Source organism: Leptinotarsa decemlineata, unplaced genomic scaffold (assembly GCF_025532065.1).
Source record: "Leptinotarsa decemlineata unplaced genomic scaffold, Ldec_3_MD MMD2_P_RNA_scaffold_14, whole genome shotgun sequence".
In the NCBI taxonomy this organism is placed as follows: Eukaryota; Metazoa; Arthropoda; class Insecta; order Coleoptera; family Chrysomelidae; genus Leptinotarsa; species Leptinotarsa decemlineata.
Genome location: NW_027412528.1, coordinates 9,950,886 through 9,972,705, shown reverse-complemented (window position 1 = coordinate 9,972,705; position 21,820 = coordinate 9,950,886). Strand labels below are relative to the sequence as shown.

The window sequence follows — 21,820 nt, the reverse complement described above, 5'->3', positions numbered from 1 at the left end:
TGCACATATCAAAGAGGACATATATAAATTTGATACATCAGACTATGCTGTAGATAACCAATTCGGAATTCCATTGGTAAATAAAAAAGTTTTAGGTTTGATGAAAGACGAAAACAATGGAAGAATTATGAAAGAGTTCATTGGCTTAAAGTCGAAAATGTATGCGATAAAAGTAGAACATGGAGAGAATGACGGGGAAAATTTGATAATTAAAAAAGATAAAGGTGTCACCAGAGCCTCTCTCAAAACAATAAATTTTCAAAATTACTACGATTGTCTATTCGGAAATGAACATTTTGAAGTAACGGAAAATCTGATTCGTAGTAAAAAACATGAGGTATATACAATAAATAAAAGAAAAGTTGCATTTACTCCTTTCGATGACAAACGAATTGTAAATTATTTATCAAGTGATACATTGCCTTGGGGTTTCAAAATTTAATCCACACTTGTAATATTCATTTTTACAATTAATTAACTTACAACTTATATTTTAACACAATGGAAAAAACGTTTCTATCTTGAATTCTTTTTCCGACTGATTTGTGATTTTACAGAGCAATATGAACAAAGCAATCCAGGAAAATATTATTAGTAGCACTAATGAAAACGAACTCCCTCAAGTCAATGGTCCTTCAAAGTATCGGTGTAATGGCAGGAGATGTTTGAGAGTTTATGAAAGTTTTTCAACAGAATATAACTTTTGTCCACCCTGTCATCAACGTCGGGATTCTGGGTCCTATAGACAAAGAATAAGGAACGAGAGGGATTCAAGAAGTCAGTTGAGGAGATAACAACTGACAGCATAACCATCATAACCGCTTCAACTGTTCATTATTCATTCAACAACCACATGAGGAATTTAATTTTTCGACCTCCAACACACTTTCTGTTTCAGTGAAAATCAAAAAATGGATTTTAGCGATTTATTCGAGGACACTTTATTGAAAGCATGTGAAGATATGGAAAAAACTTTACTACAACTCTGTAAAGAGAAAAAAGAAAAAAATATAAACCTTAAAACGAAAGAATCCATAAAAAACGTATTATTTTGCAAACTGTGTAATACTCCAAAAGACAATAAGGAAGTATCAAAAAGAAGTACAAGACAGTATTGTAAAAATTGCAAAAAGAAAACCGTTTTTGAATTATAATCACCGAAGCATCTGAGAATTGATAAACGTTATGCAGACAATCGTGGAGTCATTCGTAAGTAACCAATAGCATCATTCACATCATTATGCCTGTACCAGTGAAATATAAGTGTACTAAATGTGGAAGAGAAACAAATTATCCATATATATCATGTTTAGAATGTATAGTTGAACAGATTTCACGTGACGTATATGGTATAAAACATCCCTAATACAACTGTTACGTGTAGTAGTAATCGAGTTGCTTTCAAAGAAACACACACACAACCATAAAAATATGTATTTATTGTACATTATTCTTCTACTTTCACAAATTTGCAATATCCTAACTTCACATCCCTAATACAACTGTTACGTGTAGTAGTAATCGAGTTGCTTTCAAAGAAACACACACACAACCATAAAAATATGTATTTATTGTACATTATTCTTCTACTTTCACAAATTTGCAATATCCTAACTTCAAAAGTTATTTATATCAATACACCATACAAGTTGGAAAATGGTAACTTTTTATTAATGGAGGTACATCCAGATATGATTATTTTGAATGAATATCCAGCTTTCTACTCTGGAAAATCAATACCGTTATGTAAGATAAACCAACAATATTCCTCAAACATTTTTGTAATTATTCTTTCATTTTTTCAGATTCTACGGTAACATGTAAGGACAAAGGAAAAAAGTATAGGTGCGGATACGTTATTGGATCACACGAAAACTTTCATCCCATTGTTCCATTCAAAAGCCGATTAATGTGCGGACATCACAGCATTGAACAATTCCATAAACCATTCATAACTTACAGAGGTTTCTGGTGGACAACTGTAGAAGATTTTTATGAATATGCAAATATTAATCTCAAAAAATATTTAGCTTTACCAGAAATTTGTTATGTATACTTATTGTCATCTAAAAAAGATGAATTTTTGAAAATAACTCATACATTGTGAATACCTACTAATTAATAAACGTTAATAAATTACGTATTTCCTTTTTCACAATATTCATGTTCAATCATACATATGACCCTTAAGGTCAACTAATCTGGTTTATTATCAGTGAAACACCAAATATTCCAACGAAATGCAACAAAGTATTCACGTTTAATTATACATGTGACCTTAATGTCAGTTAATCTGCTTTTCTATCAGTAAAATAACAAATATTTCAACAAAATGCAACGAAAATATCCTAATTAAGTGCAACAAAGTATTCATGTTTACTTGTACATATGACCTTAAGGTCAGCTAATCTGCTTTATTTATCAGGCAAACAACAAGTATTCCAATGAAATGCAACGAAAATATCCTAATTAACTGCAACAAAGTTGTCTCAAGGTCAACTGGCGCGCCGACAAACTCATCGAACACATTGGCGTACGCCTGGTTTCACGAAAAGGTGTCGCCTGTTGAGGGAGTCCGAACAGGGGTTGCCCGAAAACGGTTGGCCGAAAAGGGTTGGCCGAAGAGCATTCACTGAGCCAAAACGGCTCTACGACACGGCTAACCGAGGCCTCTTCTTACAACACCCTCTGGTCATTGACCATCACAACCCTCTGGTCATTGACGATCTACACAAGGGTTGCTCAAGAACTCTTTGTCAAACCATTGTTCTTCGCCAACAAAGTCTTTTTGACACGCTTCTTCACCCCAAACAACCGCACCCCTTACGCTCTCGATGGACAGCTCGATGGCATGGTTACCATTGTATCTAGAACCACGTTAGCTATACTACTGTTGTTAAAAAAATTCAAAGTCTTAAAGGTTCATTTAGAAAAGAGTTGAAAAAGGTGATGAATAGTCATCGCAGTGGAAGTGGCACTGATGATATATACAAGCCCAACTTGTGGTATTACGACCTATTACTATTTACTAAAGATCAAGAAACACCTACAGAAAGTTATCATAATGAAGACGAATGAACTGAAGACTCAATCGAAGAAGAGGGTCCAAGCACTTCCACAACTGATATCAGCAAAATACGTCCACAGTTGTAGAAGAGCAAGAAAAGCAAGTTGAGCAAAATACACCGACAGTTGTTGAAGAAGCCCGGGTTGAGATACAAAAGAAAGAAGTAAGTTTTTTTATTAAAGTCAATTTAATTAAAGTGCACATGTTTACATAATTATAGAAATAATTGTTGAAAAGATTATAACTATGCTCGTCCATTCGCAATCATACGATCTTGCCACTCCACTTTTCCTTCTGCGTTAAAATAGTTTTTGTAATTTTCTCTTTTTTGTTTAGCTTCAGATGTTATATGAACGTGATGACGCCTTTGTAGATTAGTTAATTGTAGAGGATTTTCTCGCCAATCACCAAATTGAACATTTCCTGTACTCACATCTTCTTTATCTATGTTACTACTAAAGTACGATATATTTTGAGCACATAAGAAATTGTGCAATGCACAGATTGCCAGTACCATGTAACAAATGTTTTCGTGTTTACTGTTTATAGTAGTCTGCAATATTCTAAACCTTACAGAAATTATTCCGAATGCATTTTCGACAACATTTCTAGCCCTTGATAATCTATAGTTATATATTCTCTTTTCATAATCTAATTCTCTTTGTGCGTATGGTTTTAGAAAATTTTCTGCCAGCGCAAAGGCCTCATCACCCAAGAACACAAAATTATAATTATTAACGGTTTCATCATTCTCAGGCAAATTCACTTGTTTCATTTTTAGCTTACGACTAAATCCAGTATATTCAAATACACCTCCGTCTGATATCCTTCCATTATTTCCGACGTCGACATAAAGGAATTCGTAGTTAGGGCCAACTAAAGCCATTAAAATAATAGTATAAAAATGTTTATAGTTATAGAAGGTAGCCCCGGAATCAGGTGGTGGTACGATGCGAATGTGCTTGCCGTCGAACGCTCCTCCACAGTTGATAAATTGCCATTTTGTTTGAAATCCTTCGGCCACTTTTTTCCAGTCTTTTTTTGTAGATGGCATCTGAAAATTTAATACATTAATTACTCATTAATTTTCTTTCTTTTCAGACTGGTCCTACACCACGGAAAAGAAAAGCGGCACCGTTAGCTAGTTCTCATGCGGAATTCGTCAAAGTTTGTGCTGACACAATGAAGGCTAATTCTAAAGAACTGACAGAATTCGACGCCGCCGGAATTAATGTGGCCAAAAAGTTGGCCAAAATGGATCGGATTCAAGCAATTTACACAGAATCGCTGATAAATAATGTGCTACGGATGTGATAGGCATGCGACTCCATCTTTTGTTCATTCATATATGTCAAATTATTATAATACCAATATGCCAAATACATATCAAAGTTTCTCAGGAACAGAGCGATTAAACTTAGAAACACAGCGATCAAACTTAGAAACACAGGATCTAAATTCAGAACAACAATTGGAAGACATTAGTCAAAGTTTGTTAGAAACACAGTATCAAAATTCAGATAACACTAGCTCTCTCCGTTCTTATTATGAGAAGCAATCGGATTTAACCTTAATTTAGAATGAAAACTCTAATTTTTTAATTAAACTGACATAAAGTTCGTGTGATATTTTTTTCCTCCCAGCAAGCAACCCTTTCACTTGGAATAAAAGATGAACTTACATACCTTGAAATATTCAGGTTGAAGGCTTGTATAAATAGCTCGACACGTCTCGGGTATTATTTTAGAAAGCGATGGTGCTGATATACCAGTACTGTATTGTAAATCTTTTAATGAGCGTCCTGTAGCCAGATATCGCAGAGTGGCTGCCAATCTTGCCTCTGCAGTTATACTTTGTCTCATAATTGTATCTTGTTTGGTTATCTTGTCTTTTATTTTATTTAATAATATATTAAACACTTCGTTGTCCATTCGTAAATAATTTTTAAAATCATCAGGATAATTGTCTCGTAACTCTCTCATCAGCGGCAAATGACTTAATCGTTCTCTGTATTTTTTTACCCATACCGATCTTCTTTTTCTTGTATTATTTATCATACAAAGACCGGCGAACATAATAGCTTGATTAAATTTTCTTCTACGATCGTCCATTTCGCAAGCGAGGTACGACTTCACTACGGCGCGACTACAATCCTCCGTAATTTTCACACACTCCAACGCGCCACGCTTTCCTTCGTTCAATCGCGCGCGATTATCGTTTACACGCACAATCTTTCCTCTTCCCTTAAAAACGCACGAATAATCGCGCGCGAAAGAATAAGTGCATAAAAAAACGTGACAAAACAATCCCTCGCGATTGCGCGCCCGCTTTTCCGCGTTCAATCCCGCGCACTCCTAATCACGCGGTAAAGAGCGTGCGTGTAAACCCGGCAATTGAGGAAGGCAGAAAATACCAGTATGGCAAGAGTCTCGGCATTTAATGAAACAAATGTGAAGGAATTTTTCGATAATTTACAGAGAGCTTTAGAAAAGTATAAGATTACACCAGAACGAATCTACAATTTGGATGAAACAGGTGTTGCCACTGTTTTAGATGCACCAAAAGTTATTACCAAAACTGGCACAAAACAAGTTGGTCAGGCAGTATCCGCCGAATGGGGAGAGCTTGTTACATTTTGCGCTATAATAAGTGGAGTTGGAAATACAATTCCTCCTGTTTATGTGTTCCCAAGAGCCAAATTCAAGGATGTTTTTATGAAAGCAGCGCCTACAGGAAGTCTTGGAATAGCTAACAAGTCAGGGTCAGGATGGATGACGTCTATATTATTCTTGGATCTGATTAATCACATACAAAAGCATACAAAATGTACGAAAAATGAACCAATATTGATTGTTTTGGACAACCATGAGTCTCACACCAGTCTTGAAACTATTTTATATTGTAGGGAGAACGGAATCATTTTCGTTACGTTTCCCCCACATTGCCTTCAGCCTCTTGACGTTGCGTTATATGGCCCATTTAAAACATATTTGAAGCAAGCTTTCAATGATTGGTTAGTAAACCATCCTGGCAAAAGGGTATCTATATATGAAATCGCAGAATTGACAGAAAAAGCCGTATCAGAAAGCTTTCACTCTGGCCAACATATGTTCCGGGTTTAGAAAAACCGGGATTGTGCCATTTGATAGAGGTATTTTTAAGGAAGATGATTTCGTTGCTGCATCTGTAACAGATACACGGGATCCAGTAGCAACAGACGCACCATCAACATCTGTGTTGGTCAGTAGCACTTCATCAACTTCATTACAGTCGGATGTCATATCTCCAGACATAATACGGCCCTATCCCAAAGCAGAGAGAAAGATATCAAATTCAAAAGAAAGACAGCCCGGAAAATCACGAATTCTAACAGAGACGCCAGAAAAAGATAGACTGGAAGAAAAAAAAAATAGCTAAGCAAAAGAAGAAGCAAGTTAAACATAACCTATTTGATAATGTTGAGCAACAAGCGAATGATTCAGATGATTCCGGAGAGAAAGTGAGCTATGCTGATGATGAATCTGACTGTTTGAGTGAAATGGACCGTGAAAATTCTGACGAAGAATTCATGCAAGATGTAGAAGCTATCATAGATCCTGAATCTGGGATGCCAAATATCAAAGTCGGTGACTTTTTGCTGGTTAAGTATTGCACGAAGAAAACCCAAAAATATTATGTAGGAGAAGTGAAAGAAATTGTCGACGGAAAATATTTCATGAATTTTCTCAGGAAGACAGGAACTGGATTTACCTTACCCCAAGTACCTGATAAGGACCTAATAGAATTGGAACAAGTGGAACTAAAACTACCTAAGCCAAGAACGTCTGAAACAACTGCAAGGTCTAGTTCAATAAAACGGTTTCAAGTTGACTTCCGCGCCTATAATGTCAACTAAATCAAATGAAAATGTTGTTTAATGTATTTTTTTATTCTTATTTTACTGTTTATACGATTTATGTTAGATCGTACCACCTTTATTCACCAAGTGAGTATGACTCAAAACTTTTTTAATAAAGAAATTTGTTTTTGTCCACATCTGCCCCTACACTGTCCAAATCTACCCCAGCCAAGGGGCACATCGGGACATTTTGAATACTTGGTAAAATCTCAAAATCTGATTTATCTATTAGTGGATAAGCTCTAAGCCTATGGTGATAGATAGTACACTTATAAATGTAAACAACATAAAATTATTTGATCAATATATCGAAAGCCAAGCTCTACATAGCTAATTATATTTGTAGCGTCCCAATGTCCCCCCCTCTCCCCTATATGTAAAAATATATATTTGTATTTGAAAAATAAATGAGAAAAGTAACAAGTAATCATTTTTTATTTCAAAAAACAAAATAGAGTTATGTATGTTATTTTTTAGTCATAACTAAAAAATGAAAGTAACAATTAGGTATTTATTTTCAATCTCTGAAAAATAAAATAATTGAAGCATTGATTATTAAATGCCGTCAATGGCACAGTTCAAAAAATTCCAAATCCTATATTGAGATTGACGACTCAAATGAAGTCCAATCAATGGATATTTTTCAAAGAAAAGAATGAGATTAACATTCATTACATTCAAAAGTTATGTGTCGAACACAAAGTCAATCGTCAGAGTCAAAACTCCATGTCAGAGGGTATATGACATTTGATAACACAAGGTCATGACACACGCAAGATCATGTTCATAACTTGTCACCTCACAAACCACAAGAGGAGACTAAATCATCTGTCGGTAACAAATAAGACAGATGGGTATCCGCGGCTAAGCTAAACAGTGGAGACGGGAGTGAGTTAAACAACTTAGCAAATTTCAAATAGATCTTAATGGGCGCCAGGTAAATTTAATCCTCCAGATACCCTAAGTAACTCACAATATCAATAACTTACCAATTAATATTGGAAATAAAAGATAAAGATCCCCAATATGATTTATTCAGTAATCCTAACTTACATGGATTAACCAACAACGCTTCTAAGACAACAATGCAATATTCACACTACTACGCGATGTTCAAATGTCCATACAAGAGCGCGGTGTATCTAACCACGAATTCAATCAGCCATAAATTACGGTAGTAACGACGCTCAAAAAAAACTACAATACGTCGAGTAAAACTACCACGAAAATTGAGTAGGTGAAATCGTAAATACTAGTATCGGATGGTAAGACAAACTCGTTTGCGTCGCGTGAGCTCAGGCGTAGGCGCATCGGTGTCAATCAGCAATCGTGAAAGGAAGAATATACCTCAATTTCCGTTTCACAAATATCTATGTCAATCAGGTATCAATAAACAAACTCTTAATCAATAAACGATAAACAAACACTATATCAAACAGGTATCAATAAACAGAAGGGCAAACAATTATTTAAATATCTCAGTATAGCACAAATTTTCAAATAAATCAATTATAACTTGCGTGCTCCTTTTGGGCCACCCGGTATATGGTGTTAGGCTACCCTGTAGTATGGCGGAGATGGATCACCCTGTAGCACCGGAGATGGATCACCCTGTAGCACCACCAAGATAGATCACCCTGTGGGGCACGACAAGCTGGACCAGTAATGGATCACCAAATAAGATCCAGAAAGAAAATAAAGGAAAACAGGAACCCTTGACGAAGACAAAAAAAAGCAGGAAGAAAAGCAGGAAGAAAAAGCAGGAAGAAAAACCCTACGGAAGAAAATTCTCAATCAGAATCAGATAAAAACAAGGTGAGATTCAACCCCCATTCAATAGGACTATTTGACTAATCAATACCCCTGGTATATTTTCATTAAGCAAAGTAGCAAGATAACAAGAGTATATTTTTGGGTGCCCTGTATAACCATATGACCCGTAAAAATCAAGACAATTGAATGAGTGTTGAAACCTCTCTTCAATACTAATACTCGTTTGAGATATAACGATGGAATTAGAAATTACTAAAATCATTTAAAACACATTTAATGGTAAAATTCTTACCCTGGCCAAGGGGTTTTCTATACGATTCTTCGTGTGCGGTGTTCTGCACGGAAGTCCTGCTGGGACTTGATGAGTGACTGAGGGCCTTCTGTTTCTTATGAATCTAGAGACGAGAAACGAAGGTTGTAGAATTGAAGAAGTGATATCATAGCTAAGATCACATGAAAGATGCGACAGTGATTCAGACATACCTAATTTCGGAAATCCTTCCACCTGGCACGAGTTCGGTAACCACCACAAATCCTCAAAAGAGCTTAAGTTTCAGACTGCAAATATCCACGCCAAAATGACCAATCAGTCTTCCACTATACAAAACTGACTTGTAGAAATAATCCCCGTGAAGGATGGCACAAATACAACCAAATATATCCTACAATCAGTCTGATGGTACCCTTTGAACTCCGAACCAAGCTCACCGAAGGCTAACTTCCAAATACTAAGCGACTGCCACATCTGACAGCTAACCAGTTGTTGCCACAGTGCATCCAATCTACACTACAAGCACCAAGGGGGCGCTGTGCACAACATCATACATCTATCAATTCCTCCACAGCCACTTGATACATCATCAACAAGTCCATGACCCATCAAAACTCCTTCTCAAAGCAATGCAACCCTTAAACAACCCTTGACAACTTGAGTAACCGATCAATCCCTCACCCGTGAACAACTGTAGAACTAGTTCGGTGTAAATCGACGGAACGACACTACGAAAGTTCGGCAGATGTCAACCAACAGCTGTCTCTTAACCTTGTTTACGAATATTTACAAAATATATTGTTCCAACCTATTTTCAACTATTTACCAATCCTTATTCATGCGATGGAATAGAAACATACAAGGTAAGTCGCCACATCCTTCCCTTTCAGTACAAATATTAGAGCATTCGTATTATTCAGATTATTTACCGAAAATATCAAACAGTATTCAGAAACCAGAGCTAACTAATATTGTTTTTCAGGCGATATGGCTCTGATATGTAGTAATCCTTCTGGAAGTGATGAATAACAATCTATGCAAGAAATATTCTCGGAAAGGTATAGAGAATAAGGCAGGCAACGGCTGAAAAATGATAGGCGAAGTAAACTGAGAAACAAACAATAACAACTATTTCAACCTAGCGAGGAATTTCGAATCTCCAACGTCGATTGGCAATAGGAGAATGTGTAAGTACTGGTCAAAGCAGTTAGTCAGGGAGCATACATTTATTCTTATACATTTCAGGTATGGTTTTCTATGGAACGGAAGATTCCCATTACTATGATGTTGAATGAATAAAATCTACTTGTAACTTAATTGCATTGTTAATATCCTTTGAATAAAGATCTTAAAAGGTAAGGTAGTGTTTTGAAAGGTCACATAAGAGCAGTTTGATCTAGTGCTAAATTGAAACGTAACAAACTGAAGTTCGTATGAGATATAAATATCTCAACGACTTGTTATTTGATCAATATATCGAAAGCCAAGCTCTACATAGCTAATTATATTTGTAGCGTCCCAATGTCCCCTCCTATCCCCCTTACACTGGCTGGATTTAGTTTTACGAACTCCGACGATCCATTTCGAGTGATCCCGAACGCCAGTCTCTTCTATCGTTGGATGTTGATCGAGATCAACAATCCCGCCTTTAATGTTCTTCTCTGTGGCAGTTATAACTTTAAGGCCGTCATTTTGCCTTGGATGCAGTTCCATTCATTAAATATTTCTTTGAGAGTTCTTCGAGACCTACCATGAGTCGATCTGCTCCTTCGTCTTCCTTCTCACTAGAACTTTTCGTTGTTGTCGTGAAGCATTTGTAGCAGCTTCATATTCTAGGATTCTAGGGGATAAATGATGGCTTCATTCAATTTTTTATGACGTGTCATTCTCAATGACTGATGCAGCTCTGTGTTACGAACCCCGCCGATGAAACTATAGACACTAATCCCGTGGGTGAAGTTATCCGGTGCGACAGCTGGTTAACGGAAAAACATGTTTTAAACAGATTTTATTTTTAGGAGGACGGGGCCTGACCGGCACAAACTTCGGTAGAAAAAAATTAATGAATGATATCGAGGAACAACGAAGTTTCTGCTACGAATATGCTTGAGGTTCATATCGAGCAACAGGAAAGCCGTGGACTTTTGGGTTTGGAGTGTCTATCTGACAGAATGGTATTGAATGTAGCCTATAAAGTCGTCAGGAGTTTTCTTCAACAACATTGAAAATCTTGACTTATTAAAGGATCTGATCTTCGCCAAGTTCAGTAGGCTGAAGTCGGAAACTGAAGTGTTCATCATGGCCTGTTAGGATGATGTATTCAACAGTCGAATTGACTGCCGTGTTGGTCGGTAGTTCAAGCCTCAGTCTGAACGATCGATTTTCACTTGCTATCGTCCAACCCGTGTTAGGAATCACACGTTACAAGGTAAGACCTCATTAATTATTAGCTCGCACACGTTTCGACTTCTGAGGGTTGTCACTCATAGGGGTGCGACAGATTTTGAACAGATAAGTCTATCGCAGTTGCGTAATGGGTATAGAAGTTCCCGACACAAGTTGTAGGGCCTGCGGCGAGGCGACTGAGACCCTAATGCACTTGCTATCAGCATATTCGGCCTCAGCCTGTATCCATCGTCATAACGTTATTGACGAGACACCGGTGTTGCCCTACGCTCGGGGGGATATTGAATCCCTTGTGGCAAACGAGAAATGCTGAATATTTTGGAACTATTCGTTTCCCAACCTGAGGCTCGTACAAGCTAATAAGCCTGATGTAGCCTTTTCTGACCACCAAAGCAAGACGATATTTGTCGTGGAGTTTTCAGCTCCTGTCAATATGAATATCACCCGAAAAGAGGAAGAAAAACTGTTAAAATATCAGGTTACCGCAGAAATCTTAGCCAGACAAATGTGAAAAGCTATTATTCTTGGCTCACTCCGCTTACTCAGAGCGCATGATTTTCGAACTCCATGATCATTTACCCCACGGTGTAGGGAGTTATCGTTGGTTGATAATGCTGGCACGGCCTCCTGAATGTATCGGGGGATAAGGCCTGACCAGCGCAAACTTAAGTTGAAAAATAATAATGATAATAATAATATTGACGAGACACAGGTGTTTTTCGCGATAAATAAAAATTATAAATAATGGAGTGAAATGAATTCATTTCACTTCATTGAAATCCTCAAAAACCTCAATATTCAACAGACTGGCATTCTTGTGAGTTTTGACGTAGTGTATCCATTCACAAATATCCCCGTATCAGACACGTTGAACATTCTCGAAAAGAAACACAATATTTTCGAAGACACCTTCAGCCTCATCAGTCACTGTATGTCCAGCACATATTTCCTCTTAAGGTACCTTCTATAAACAAGTGCCCCACATTCCTTCATTCCCTCAAGGACAAAATAAATGAATCCCAAGGTATATGTGAAATTCCATGCTCCGGTTGCGATATAACATATGTAGGCTAGACCAACAGACGTGTGACAAGTAGAGTATACGAACATCAACTTGCTGTCCGAAAGTCAGACCCATCCTCAGCCCTGTCCAAATATCATCAAGAGACAGGACACAACATAGACTTATCAAACACTAAGACCATCGCCACAGCGAAAACAATACAAGCTCGGATGATTCGCCAGCCATCGAAATCGAAAAGCGACCTCTGAACAAACTTGATGACGGTCACCGAACACCCATCGATACTTCAATTCAATCTAAGCAGAAGGCAGATTGAGACCTTAGAGAGAACTCATGACAAGACCTGCTAACAGACACGATAAGTCGATGTTACGTTCATTCGGAGAAACACTGAATTTTAGACCAAGTCATAAGAAATTTTAGATATCACTGGAAAAATTGACATCAGTTAGGTGACGATCATAATGACCATCAACGTTAAAATTAAAGCAAGATATGATTATGTATTATGGACGATAATCAGGGCCGTCGCCATGAGGGGGAGCCACCCCCCCTGCTTTTTCTACTTGGGAAAAAGTTGTGAAAGATAGAAAAAAAATAACAGTAAAAAAATGAATGAAGATGAAAAAATAAAAATGAGAGAAAAAAAGGGAGACGTAATAAGGATAGGGAAAAAACCAGAAGAAGGTTGGAATTTCCCGACATGCATAACTTGGAGATCCCATACTTTAAACTTCTAGGTTTGAAAACTTCAAAAAAGTTAAATTTCTCTCAAGAGAACAGTCCTGAACAGTCCACAAATTTTGAAGTGACAATTTTACAAAATTCCCAACTTTTGTTTTTTCGACTTATTAGGAAATTTCGGGCCGTGAAGATAGAAAGAAATAATAGTACAAAACAATAAGCACAATATCATTTGAGTGTTGTTTTCTTTCATTTGTATTGAATATTCCTATACATGGTGGACATGGTGGAAGACAAAGGGTCTTGGTCCAAAGTGGAATAAATCCTATTATTATTTTTACAATTACCAAAATTAATTTTTGTTTGTGCATACCCTAACGGGCATAAGCATTCAGTCAATCTTTGGATAGCTAAGTAAGAAAATTATTATATTATAGTAGTAACTAATCCATCGGCTTTAATTTTTTCAAAAGTTGGTAAATCTTGCTGGTGTGGTTGGGAAAATTTGAATTCCCTCCCCCCCTGGATGTTCTTTTTGCACTGACGATAATTTATTTTCTAGTTGTATTTGTTCTCGGGTGAGTTGAGCGTTATTTGAATATCTCGACTCAGAAATGTCTTTCTCAATTTTGAATTGAAATTATTGATTTGATGTCCCGTTCGTACTTAATGATTCATAAGATTAGTGACGTTATGAATTCCATTAGATATATATTTGGGAAACAAATTCTTCTGCTTACATTTTAATAAAAATATTTTCATCTTTAGAAAACTTATGTCTAGTAAAAGATTTGTCAATATTAATTCTTATCAATCCAAAAAAATGAATATCAATTTAATGAAATCATTCAAAAATAGAATTATCAGAATTACTTATTCCAGTTAACAAAACAAAAGTATGTGTAATTTAAATAAAATTCTAATTCAAAATTCTTATCGTGAATCTTCAGTGAATAGACAATTTTTTTAACGTTTGTATGAAGGTGGTTGACATTGTTTCAACCCTATTTGTGAAGGATAGAAACGTTCAGTTCATGAAGCTTTTGAAGCGTGTTTTATTATATTGCTTTTTCGTTTTTTTTGAAAGTGGTTTATAATATTTCATGGTGAATTTTACTAGTTCGGACTTCCATTGTCTATAATATATTATGATTAGAAATTTCTGAAGGAAACAAATGAAAATTAAAAAAAACAAATAGCTGAAATTAACAATCATATTCAGCAATAAAACTTGAAATGAAATAACAATAAAATGAAAATAAGCCAAATGAATTGAAAAATTGAACAGTTGAAATGTGTCAATATTACAAAGAGTATAACATATCATTAAAATTTTGACGTCTGAATAATCTTAAATTACAAACAACTAGTGATGATGTTGGCGACATGAAATTTTTCTGAATATCTAAAATTACAAAAATGATATGAAAATCTATTTTTGTAGATATTGAGGTTTATTAAACACATTTCATTTAATTTTTTTTGGGAGGAGAAAGTTTTTGGCTTTCTACTACTCCATCCTGATACAAAGAAATGTGGAATCTTCCAAAGAAAGGAAGGAAGTAATTTGAAAATAAGTAACTCTGTAACCCTCCTAATTTTTAACGTGCAAAGGTGAAAACTCAAAGTTCAAAATATGGAAGTTATGTGCTTATAGGCTGCTCAGATTGTTACGGTGAGAGTGTGAGTAATTCAACAAATGATTGGTAACAGTCGAAGGCAAATTGAAACTGACTACTATCAATTTAACAAAATTGACTTGACTGGCTCAGTAAGTGGGCGCCAGGTAGCAAATGAAAATTGAATAACAGATAATTACTACCAAAGAAATTTTCTATCTTGGGGGAGGAGACAGAATAAACCAGCAGGAACAATTAACAACTTTAATTAATAAAAAATTAACAATAAGCTTAAGGCTATAACAAATTTCAAGCTGAAGGCTATATTCATCAATGATCAAAAGCTGAAGGCTATATTAACTAACAAAATTATGTAAACAACAAAAAAATATCAGCTGAAGGTTTCTAAAATTCAGGACATTTACAAATCTGTCAATCTGATTCAAACGAAGATGGTCCTGGTTGGATAATACCTGGGTGGGTGGTTTGAACGAAGCTGGTTCTAGCGAAGTGCTGTTGGGATGGAATCTACTGGGCTAACAGTTACTTGTTATCGTTCCTAACTTGACAACGATGACGACTCAATGGTCTCTATGAAGCAGGACGATTGTTTGTAGTGGTTAACTGAGCCTCTTCGTTTGAAGGTGATTGACAATGTTTCGTGATGAATTTCACTAGTTCGGACTTCCATTGTCTACTATATAAAATGATTTGAAATCCCTGAAACAAGTAAAAAAGAATAATTAAAAAAGAATAGTTGAAAATAACAATTATATTAAGCAACAATAAACCTGAAATGAAATGATAGTGAAATAACCTGAATACTGGCTGAATACGTATTCAGCCAGGCCAGCGTAGATATACGAAACATATGGAAACCCATCATCAAACGAAAAATGACCAACTTCCGCCAAAACGGTCATCTCTGACGGAATCAGTGAAGCGGAAAATGGAAAGTAGAGAAAGTGAAAGTATTTCAACGACCTATAAAATAGTCATCTCTCGGAGGAATCAGTCCAGTCATCACCCGAAGACGATTGTAGATACCAACAATCGAAACGTCGTGAACTAACGTGACTTGGAATCTCTACACTTTTTTATTTTTTTATTATTTTATTTTTTCATTCCTTTAATATTTATTTATTCAATTATTATATTTTTACTTGTAGGTTATTTCACTATCATTTCATTTCAGGTTTATTGTTGCTTAATACAATTGTTATTTTCAACTATTCTTTTTTAATTATTCTTTTTTACTTGTTTCAGGGATTTCAAATCATTTTATATAGTAGACAATGGAAGTCCGAACTAGTGAAATTGAGCCTCTTCGATCAGAATTCGTCAGCGATGGGACCTCCTGGTAATACCAATCCTCTACCCAGTATTTGGCTTCCATAATGTTATGCGAAACAAACGTAATGAATCAGAATTGATTAAAACAATATTTCAGGAAACGAAGGATATCCTTAGAACCTTAGGGTATATTCTGATTTTTTCTCAACAAAATTTTACTTTCGAAACCAAGTGAAGGTTAATGAAAAATTGAAACAAAATAAAATAAGAAAAAATGAAACTAGAAAAGCCAGTATTCTCCTAAGAAAATGGGAAATAGTAAATTCCACTACAAGTGGTAGGTGAATAATAAAATTGATAATTAAATCAATTCCTTATGAACTTTATTGAAAATCTATCCAGTAGTTGTCCAATTGATAACGAACTGCCGAATTCCAAAGTCACGAAAGTTGCAAGTTGTTCTCGGTACTTTTCTGTTGTAACAACATAGATTGTTCAAACAGAATACTGTTGAAACAGAATAGAAGAAATCATCAATTGTTCACTACGAAAATGTAGAGGTTGGGGTACAATAATTTTGAGTGAGGTGACTTATGACATACAAGAATATCTAATAAACTAGCCGATACGATCATCAATCACAATTGTCAGTCGTCATATTCATCGCTACCTGAACTACTGACACGGGTACCTGAATTAAGTAATAGGAATTTTGTGACATCTCTACCTAAACTACTGGAATTTCTTACGGACATGGGTACCTGTGTTAAATTAGGTAAATCAGGTACTCATAATATGCGGACGGACAACTGTTTCCGTAAACGACTTTATGAATCCACTGAAATTAGTTTGAGTAACAGTTTAGTTTCCAGATTGCAAGTGAACTAGTTTCTACTCTACGGTATATTTTTCATTCTGAAGAAGGTGTCCAATGGAGAACCATAATGTTAACATTACAAATTACTTGGAACAACTCGGCTTTGTTGAAAACGAATTTGCAACGAGTTCGGAAGCAGTATCATATTTGAACGATATTCATTTTTTTGACCCTTTGGATTTTAATGGCTCAAATCAAACAAATCAAGATTTGTATTTAGAACCAGTAGATGATGATATTTCGGAAGAGGAACCAAGACAGCATTTGAAGTCTGAAGACCTTCAAGTGAATATTTTCAGAGCACAACGGTCTGGTGGTTACACGGCAGTGATTCCAAAAACATCTGCACAAAGGGAAATGTTCACAAGTGTGAATCAGGAAGTGACTAGTGTGAACAAACTTCCAAGTGTTGGTTTCCATATGATGCAACCGCCATTACGAATACCTGGTTCAGTAGCCGTATATGCTTCCAACAATCAAACTTCATCAACAGCAGAAATGACATCGCAACAAGCTATTTGCGAATATAAATCGAAGAAAGATGAACCTGGTTTTTGTGTTATTTGTAAGAGAGAGTTCGCCTCTTTGGGACACTTGGGCCGGCATTTTAGATCAGCCGTTCATAAAAATATGGTTTTGAATCAGATGATCTATTTAAAGCTATGACTACTTTGAAAACATCGATTTCCGAAGAAAGAGTACATATATTGAATCTCTCAAATTGATATGGATTTCACTGATAATCTAATTAAGTTGAAACCATTCGTGCAAGGCCTTCTGAGGATGATGATGATGCCACTTCATTTTGTTATCAAAAATCAGGCCATGAAATTTAATCCTATCAGTGAAGGTCAACTGCTCCTCGTTCAGAGTGAGGACTGGAATGCTGTCATCAGTTTGTTTTGAAACGATCATACCTTTAGATTTGCTCGAAGAAAAGCAGAGTCCTGAGTGTCGAGACCATGTTTGTAACCTGTTTATTGCTTGCTGTAGAAGGTCGCATATTGTTTTGGTATTTTTTCCACTAGCATAAAGTATAAAGGTTAGCTTTCACTGGTATTTTGATGTTTTTGAGAACGTTGTTTATAGCTACAAGAAACAGTGTAACACTAAGGGATGTTCCTTGAGGATTCGAAAAAGCTCTTTCCCTGGATAAATGAGATTTTCTACGGAATTTTCAAGTTGTTGTTTTATATGTTTCTTGGATATTTGTGCCGAAGGTTTAGGAAATTCGGTAGGAGAAATGTTTTTCAATGTGATATTTTCTATTGTAGGGCTAGATGCCTCAGACAAGGGTCGTTTCTGGGCGGTTGTGTTCAGTACAAGTGGTGGTTATTCACTCTTAGGGGTAATTCCTTCTTCTCTAAGTGGTATACTTGAGGTTGGTTGCACTTCAGTAGTTTCTGGGCAGGAAGCTGCGACATGACCTTTTTTTCTGCATTTGTAACAGGTGATTCGATCAACATACAGGAATATACGGTGGGGAGTATTTTCAAAAGACATTTTATCCATTCAAAATAATCTAGGTGACGTCGACGAAATAATCAGGGACACATTGACAAACCCCTAAAAAATCCCCAAATTGGACGAAACCGTTCTCCAAATTTTTGAACTCCCAAAAATTCACAAGAAATCAATATAATTTCCGATGTTTAAATCGTTCCTCCGAAAGAAAAAGAAGAAAATTCTGACTTGGAAACTGTCCTGTATGTTGAGATTCCTATATGTTGATATTAAGTTGTGTCAGCAAATTAAATTATGTACACCCAACGCATTTTATGGTTTGATACTTGTAATACATGTTAAGTGTTTCATCTGAAATAAATTATTCATAGGCTGAATGCTGAATAGATCGCACGTAGTTTTATTTCCACTCTGCGTAACAGGTTATGGGCCCAGAATGTTGAGTTTTTTCAACAATGGCAAATAGTTATATCGCGAGTGTGCCTAAACTAAAAGTTTGCGAGAGCTATACAGAATGGGCGTTTGCAGCAGAGAATTTCCTTATGCTCGATCAATTGAAAAAGTGCATCGAGGGAACTAAAACAGATTAAGAGAAGAACACTCAAGCGAGAGCAAGGTTATTCCTCACGGTTGATTCTTCGTTGTATATTCATATCGAAGATACCAAGACAGCAGAATAACTGGACTGAAATTAAAAACGTGTAAGATGATGCCGGTTTCACCAGTAAAACCACGTTGTTATGATTCCTGATTTCGGCTAGCCTAGAAAACAAAGACAACATGGCGTCGTATGTAAATCATATTGTCGACACGGCACAAAGGCTGAGGGGCACCGGATTCAAAATAGATGTAGAATGGGTAGGATCTTTACTCTTTGCAGGACTACCAAAAAGATTTTCACCCATGATAATGGATATAGAACACAGCGGTATATAAATTACCGATGAATAAAATATAAGTTGCTAAGATGTTGTATTATTATGCAGGTTCGCTTCTATCGGCGAAGCTACGAAAAGCAGAAAGTTTGATGGTAACCAAAATGCTCACAAATATTCCAAGATTGGTAACAGTGGTGACAAATGTCACGGTCAGTCGTCAATCATGTCGATTATCAAAAAAGAAATGCGTTGTAAACAAGTTGAACATTACAAAAGTCATTGTTCTGATTAAAATGGAACAGAAACAATCAGAAAACTGCGAATCACGCAAATGTTTCCAGTGCAATCTTTCTGGGTGGACAATATTTAATAATAATAATGATGATAAAAATTATAATAATCGCGTGATGGGTATAGAGGTTCCTGTCACAAGGCAGGGCCTGCCGCAAGGCGCCCGAGATCCTAATGCACTTGCTATCAGCATGTCCAGAATATGTGATCTCGGCCTATATCCATCGACATAACGCGGCCCTAAGAGTGCTATACCATCTACGGCACTCTTACGATATTGACAAGACACCGGTGTTGCCCTAGGCTCCGGGGAATATTAAATCCGTTGTGTGGAATGAGAAGGGCCGAATTTATTGGAGATATTCGTTACCCACCCTCAGGGTCATACAAGCTGATAAAGCTACCAAGCCTGATGTAGTCCCTCTCGACCACCAGAGCAAGACGATATTTGTCATGGAGTTTTCAGCTGCTGGCGAGACGAATATCGTCCGAAATATCGAGATTTTCTCTTTGACCTCCACAGACTCTATCCAGACTACTCTGTCAAGATGTCCTTGATGGAATGATGCCCTCTCTACTCTCGAATCTTAAAATCATACCGGCTTGCCGCACTAAGGCAGAAATCTTAGCCGGAAATGCAGAAGGCTGTCATTCTTGAGTGACTGCGCTTGCTCAGGGCATATGATTCTCGGACCCAATGATCATTTACCCCACGGTGTGGGTAGTGGTTATTAGTTGATAAAGCTGGTGCACCCTCCCGAATGTATCGGGGCTTCGGGGGATAGGGCCTCACCAGCGCACACTACGGTGAAATGAAATAATAATAATATCGTTTATTATGCATAAAAAATACATTTATACATAAAAGGAAGAAGATTAGCCTAAGGCTATCTTCCACCCCTCCCAAAAATTATACAGCGAGTGTAAGAAAATAATTATAAAAATACTTATTTACTATCATAACAATGATACAGAGAAATAAAACAGAGCATATAATTCCCAATATCTCTTAATATTCTTAACATTATTTTGGTCAATTTAACAATTTCATTGCACTACCATACATTGAATTTTTAATTAGCACCGAGCAGTGAAGAGCTGTTATTTCTTTCTTAAATTGATGAATATTATGAATCAAAAGGGGTAAATTTTCATTCAGATAAGAAGAGGCTATATAAAAAAACATCGTTGAATGAGTTAATTCTCAAATTAACCATATATATGTCAGAATGCCTGCTCAATAAACTATATAAATAACTAGGTGTTTTAGTTTGAAGTAACTTTAATAAACAAATTTTTATCAAATATTGGATTCTGTACCTCACATTCAGCTCCTTCATTTTGAACAAAAATGATGTGACATGTTCACCATATGGTATACAGCATACAAATCGCATGCAAGCATTTTGTGTACGGTCTGCTTGTTATATTGCGGCAAAAATTGTAAAATACCGAACAACAATACTCAATATGAGGGTAAACAAGAGTTTCAACTAACCTGAGTGTCATTTCTTCTGATAGGGGAAAGTGGTCACCATTCGTACGCGGGGCACATTCGTACACTTGGTATAACAGAAAAACTAAACGGCACACAAACACATCTTTGCTTATGTGCATAGACATATCGACCACCATGTTGCTAGCGGAGTGTCGCGCCAGTGGCACCACGGAGTTAGAGCTGATAAGACATAACGTGTTTTTGAGGGTGGTGAGTAAATTTTTTACCTAAGTTCAGTTCGTAATTGTAAGTAGAATTGTTATGTTTTCGACAAAATGGTGATGAATGATCAATGTTAACATTGTTTAGTTTGAGCTTCAATTGTTATATTTCTTAAACCGAATTAGAATTTGTATGAAGTTGTATTTTAATTTGGTGCAAAGGCATGGGGTGCATTCAGACAGCCAGACAGGGGGCACATTCGTACGCGTACGAATGCTCCCCTTTAGATTGTATCAACCACTAGTATATAAAACTTAATTTTTATGAAATGAAATATAGTATCAGCTTTTAAAATTATCGTGCAGATAACACAATAACATATGTTTTCTTTCATGAAGTATTCTACTTCTAAATAAAAATGAAATATTTTTGATGAGTCAACGTTATAATTAATATTTTATTGCAGAATCATGGTGCGAAAATATAAAAAAAAGGTACGCGTATTCAAGAAGTGGATGAAAAGTCCATGAATCTAGCAATTGATGATGTAATACAAGGAAGGTTGTCGTATAATCCTCAAGACATTGTTACCGGAACTGATAAATCTTCCACATC

General features: G+C 36.2%; 1 long non-coding RNA gene across 2 annotated transcripts; it reads right to left on the bottom strand.

The window, feature by feature from the left end:
• Positions 1-8,376: 8,376 nt before the first annotated feature.
• Positions 8,377-10,424, bottom strand: LOC141483596 (uncharacterized). Of its 2 annotated transcripts, XR_012466183.1 has the most exons (3): positions 9,222-10,424; positions 9,031-9,133; positions 8,377-8,739 (listed from the first exon to the last, which is right to left on the bottom strand). It is a non-coding gene; the product is annotated as an uncharacterized lncRNA (long non-coding RNA). The 2 variants fall into 2 exon arrangements; XR_012466181.1 differs by having other exon boundaries at positions 9,031-10,424.
• Positions 10,425-21,820: the final 11,396 nt, after the last annotated feature.